This window comes from Triticum dicoccoides, chromosome 6A (genome assembly GCF_002162155.2).
Source record: "Triticum dicoccoides isolate Atlit2015 ecotype Zavitan chromosome 6A, WEW_v2.0, whole genome shotgun sequence".
Taxonomy (NCBI): Eukaryota; Viridiplantae; Streptophyta; class Magnoliopsida; order Poales; family Poaceae; genus Triticum; species Triticum dicoccoides.
In genome coordinates, this window is record NC_041390.1 from 396,028,249 (window position 1) to 396,034,108 (window position 5,860).

A 5,860-nucleotide genomic window follows, 5' to 3' on the forward strand; every position below is an offset into this window, starting at 1 on the left:
AAAAAAATCCGAAGGAAGCGTCCAGAGTGCGACACGTGGCGAATGACTGAGAGCGCGTAAGTGGCGCTGATCGTTGCGAGACTCCCAAAGGCGTTGTTTGGATAAGGAGGATTAGCGATCAGTATATAGAAAACAAGTTTTCAGCTGGATTTTAGCCGAATCAGTTTTAGTTGTGATTTTACAAATAACCAGTATATAGAAAGTCACGTTTGGGTTGAGAGAGTGTAAAATCTGATATGTACACTTCCTTGTTTGGATAAGCCCGTTCCTATTCTCTCGGTGAGTGGATATCCCGCAGCAAAACACAAAACGCCAACAAAGTTGTTGAGAAACGAGCGGGTGAAGAAAAAATATGTTGCATTCACGCATGTAGCAATCGCGTTTGTGGAAAAATGGATAATACTCGTTTTTCTATAAACCCGAAATCCTGGGTTGTACAGTTCCTAGTTTCTTATATACGTGGATTCGTTTTAGTAACCAAACAAGGTTTTGTTCGGCTCAACCGTTTTCTTAGTTTTTAGAGTACGGTTTCTGTATATATCACCTATCCAAACAACGTTGAAGTAGCGCTCATTAACTAGTTGCTCACCGGTTAGGAGCTCCCGTTTAATCCCTCGTGCGCACTCTTGTTTTTTGGGATTTTTATTATACGATCTGCAAATGGGCCGGCCCAGTGGAGGGGGCACCCTGCGCGAAGGAGAGCTCGCAGCCGCAGCAAGCAGCATATAGGACCCCTCGGATCGACATATACCAAGCAGTGAGACCTCCTATCCAATTCGACACGTCTGCTGCTCAAATCGATGGTAGCACTTGCCCACATCACTAGGTACGCCGCGACCCATCAGCGTTCTCGCTCTGCCAGTTGGCACTTGCCGACTGAGTCAACGAAATCACTAGTTAATGTGTACCACTTGCAAAGGGCACTTTCTCATCTTCTTCTATGGTCTGACAAATGGCGAACTTCATGTACATTACTTGTTGCAATCCGAAAGTTTTTCTTTTTGTTCGCACACGAATACGTCATTGTGTACCTCCAACGCCGAGGGTGATGCACTGCAGCTCACGTCGAAGAAGACTCGTCCGGAAGCGCGGTACACAAGCAATCCGACGGTTGCTTTTGAAGACCTGAAACCCCACACGCCCGGGAGGGACCCCATCAGGACGCGCGGCGGCTACGGGCTGCCCTAAGTCGACCTGATCGCCCCTAGGACCTCGAGGTTCGTCGCCTTGCAATAAGAAGAACAGACGAAGACTGAGGAAGAAGAAGAACTAGGGTTAAGAAGAAAAGATAAAAGATAGAAAGTGGTAGATGATTTGTTCGATTGTGTGTTGTTCAATCAGCCATCACCCCTTAGGTATATAAGAGGCGGCCGGAATCCCCCTGCAAGGAAAAGGCTTGGATTCACGTCCAAAACCCTAGTCAAATTTGGATTGGTTTTGTCCAAACTTTTCAAAATTGTTCGGTTTAAACTGGCTGGACCTTGCAGGTAATTTTTGAGGTGGTAAACGACCTCGGATGGAAACGAGGCCAAAAACAATCTTGTCCACTTCGACGAGATGAACAACTTTCATGTTGAACATTTTTTGATCAGGGGTCATCTTGAGGGACAAATCGCTCGCGTAAAACAGACTATTATTCGCGCTACCCATCAGATAGGGTGTTTGGTAGGGGCCCACTTTTGGCTCGTAATAGGGATATATTCAGATGGCTGTAACTTTTTCATACGAAATTGGATTGGAACGATTTTTATATTAAAATCGACCGTTTCGACGAGGCGAAGACAATTCGTGTAGAAAGATTTTTCATACTAGGCCATCTTGGAGCCTTAATTGGCCGAATAGTACTCTAAATACAAAATCTGAGTACTTAGAGTAGAGTTTCGGCCATCGAGATGTGATCGGATAGCGATGCCCCAAACTTTGAAGATGTTCATGTCGCTAATACGGAAATCTTTCATGTAGACCACTTCTCTATTTAAGGTCATCTTAATTAAGTTTTTGACCATGCCAAAATTGGATGTCAACACATGCCCTCCTGTTTTTCGGCAAAACTTTTGTGTGCCAAAAAATAACTTACACGGAGTTTGTTCTAAGCATGATGTCAATACTCCATCGGCCATTTGTATGTTCTTAGGACGATAAGTATATATCAGCCATTTTATTTCTAGAACGATAATTGTGTATCGGCCATTTAAATTAGCAACAAACGTGAAGCTAATCAAACGTATGATGATTTAGTAATACCCTTTTATGAGGTAAGAAATTATATTACATCCATGGATCAAGATAAGTCCATTGAGGGTAACCAGTCATACCTGAGAGTGAATTTCATGTCATCGGCATCAGTGGCATAGTTGGAGAATGTGGATAATGTGTGCACCGAAGACGTTGAAACCTTCGGCTTGGTCATTCATAAGTTTCACTCTTTTTCTTCTTTACCTTTGTCGCACTTCTTGCAATGGAACATTGCACATCACTCTCGTTTTGATTATTTCCTTTAGGAACCCATGCCATGTTTCTCTTTTCGAGCTCTTGTTCACTAAGTTTTTTTTTGTAATTTTTTTTTTGCCAATACTATAAGCCGAGTGAGCACCTCGCTTGTGATTTTATTTGAACTAATGACAATTCTTGTTTTACCTTGTGCACTTTCAACTTCTTTTCTTTGAATTTGGCACTTTCATTCTCGACAATTGATTGCTTCATCTCATTGCCTTTAGTAGCCAATGTTATCATTTTAATTGGCTCTTTATCCTTTAAGATCAAATCTGAATTGCACTCTTGCGACCATCTTTTTTAACTCGATAAACTTGTTTGATCACCTCTCTCTTTTTTGTGCTCTGGACCGATTCTTTTTTGTTGAAATGGTCTTGAACATATGACTGCTCATTAAACATTGGTCTTCTTGGAGCTGCATAATATTGGCGAGATGGTTTATAATAATATAGAGAATGTGCCCTTGTATCCTACTTGTCCCATGATGAATATGGATTTATGTAAGCATAGGGAGGCATCCACGACATTGGCATTGGCGGCCCAAAATAAGGATATGAACAAGTTGCATTCAAATTCTCTTCTTGCCAATATCAATCCATGGATTTGCGCCTAGGGGATGATCTTGATGCTTCTGAACTACTTGAGCGATAAGCACTTTTATCTTCACTCTTCTTTTGATATTTATCTAATAATTCAGCGAAGGTTATTTTCGATCTCTTACCCTTGCGCTTATTTCGGTCTTTGTTTTCTTTTTGTTTGCTTTCATTGATCATAGGATTTCCTTGCTGCCCCCCAGTCCTTGGCGTCTTCACTATAACTTCAATAGAACTCATGCCTTCAAGAATATTTTTATTGTGCTCTTGAACAACTTCTTTACTTGAAAGCTTGATTTCACCACCTACAATTTTACCTTCAATGGATCGGCTTGAAGCAACCGATGCAAAAAGTTTTTGCCATCAAGACCAATCGAAATAGACTGGTCATCTCTTGGTGTTTCAACAAAATTCAACCGTCCTTTATCAATGGCTGATTTAATTATTTGACGAAACATGTTGCAATCCTCAAAATTATGCTTGGACGAATCATGCAAGTTACAATACATACGTCCCTGGATGGATGGCTTGACATGGTGATCAAGAATTCTAATGTAATTATTTTTCAGAAACAAATCAAATATTTGATCAACATGCTTGAGTTGAAGGTATACTTCTTGTTTTCTAGCCGATCTTGGTGTACGAACGGCTTTGGTGGTAAGCAAACGAATGGTACAAATTTGGAATCTCCCCATTCGGCTATGCATTCTGTTTTCCACTTTATCTCCGATGTCTTTGGATAAGATATTACATTAGCATTGGATTTCTCAAAAGAATTTAACATTGGCTTTAAATTTCTGAAACGAAAATAGTTAGAACACACGTATCTCAATTGAGACCAAGTGCAAGCCAAGTATGAAACAAACAAAGCTACCCACTTAGAGATCGAGAAGACTCCTTCGCGCTCGGCCGCTCCAGCGAGCGAAACCAATCGAGCGCAAGTCTTCGTCCGACAAGATTTTCAATCGAGGCCCACCACATGAGGCTCTGTGCACGTACACATGCGAAGGCTAGGAAGGCAAGTGGAGTCGGCCCCACCTGAAATCAACACTAATCGCCCCCCTGATTTTCAGGGGGGCGCGCCTAATTAATCCACCCCTAATTACTCCATGTATTGAAGCCACTTGACAAATCGGGCCTGTCGGAAAACAAGCGCTGCAACGCGCGCGCGTGAGATAGCCATCCCCCTTAGAGATAAGTTTTAAGTAAAGCAATGGGGAAGCCTTTGGCTGCAATAATAAGTCATTATGGGTCTTTATGAATGGCACTATAGGTTGACCGATATACTTTGCAACAATTTTGTTGCTAACAAGTAAATTACGCTTCATCATTGGTCTTTCAAAATTACTTATAATATTTTTTCTAATAGATGCATCAACAATAAAGTTGTGACCAAATCTGAAAATAGATAAATCACTTGGTAGACATACCTCTTCATACACGTTGGGAGAGCATAATGGTTGTATCACTTGAATAATACTATCTTCCACTTTTGAATAACTCTCCAATGCCTCGGCATCCTCTTTTCTTCTATAGATTCGGTACACATACTATTTGATTCGGCTTTTTCAATAACCGAATTTTCTTTGTTACCTGAATCAATACTTTTATCTTTTTGAATTTGCAAGGCTTCTCGCTCTTGTCTAATTTTAGCCCACATCTCAGCTTGGCGAGCTTTGAACCTTTTAATCTCAATCTCCATCCACTCCTCGTGAGATTTCCACCCAATACTTTGAGACTCTTTCGGCAATGAGGTGCCGAAACTCTCCAATTGTTTAGGTGGTACACTGGATGGTACAACACTGGGCGACTGCATCATTTGCACAACTCTAGCTTTTACAGCAGCAAAATTATGAGGCTTCCCGCGTTCTATTAGTTCCTGACGAATAGAGTTGCACAAATCCCAAGAGAATGTAAGCTTGTTCTCAATTACCCAGTCTGGATATGGTTGCCCCCCGATGCTTTTAGATTCTTTCTATAATGAGATGTTGCCAAAATTCTGTAATTGTGTAGGGGGGACATGATATGCCACGGTAGTAAGTGAAGGCATTTGTGCTCCTGCAGAAGTTTCACTTATTCGACCATGACCGTGAAGGTGCGGAGCCGAATTATGGATATCAACAGTTGCGTATGGTGCCAAAAATTAGTAGCATGAGGTGTAGCATATGATGTTTGAGGGTAATTGGCCGAATAACTAGTAGTAGCATGGCCAATTCCCCTATCCACCGGCATGTTTGGATTAACATGTTGCAAATTAGTTGCCGATGAATAAAAGGATGAAACACTATGTTGCATGCCATTGAAAGTTCCTACATGGGGTGTTTCAACTTGATTAACCGAACTCATCATGTTGTTCATCGGCATATAGATTTGTGGGGTTGCCGATGCATGGGAGTTGGGATACATATGTTGCATGTTGCTAAAATTATATGAAGTTGAAGCATGAAGATTATTCTGAATCGGCTGTTGCACATAATTAGATGCATGATTGATAAAACTAGGGTTAGCCGATACATTATGCTCATTAGACGATCTAGCAACAACGTATGCATTATTTGCATCTACATAAGTGAATTGGGTATTCATATTACCTTTGTAGATCACAAACCCTAGATGACAATCTCTTCGTAGCAAGAACGGGCTGGAGACCGTTCAAAGCTTCGTTCCCACCGGAGTCGCCAAAAAGTGTGTTCGCACACGAACACATCACTACGTACCTCCAACACCGAGGGTGATGCACTGCAGCTCACGTTGAAGGAGACCCGTCCGGAAGC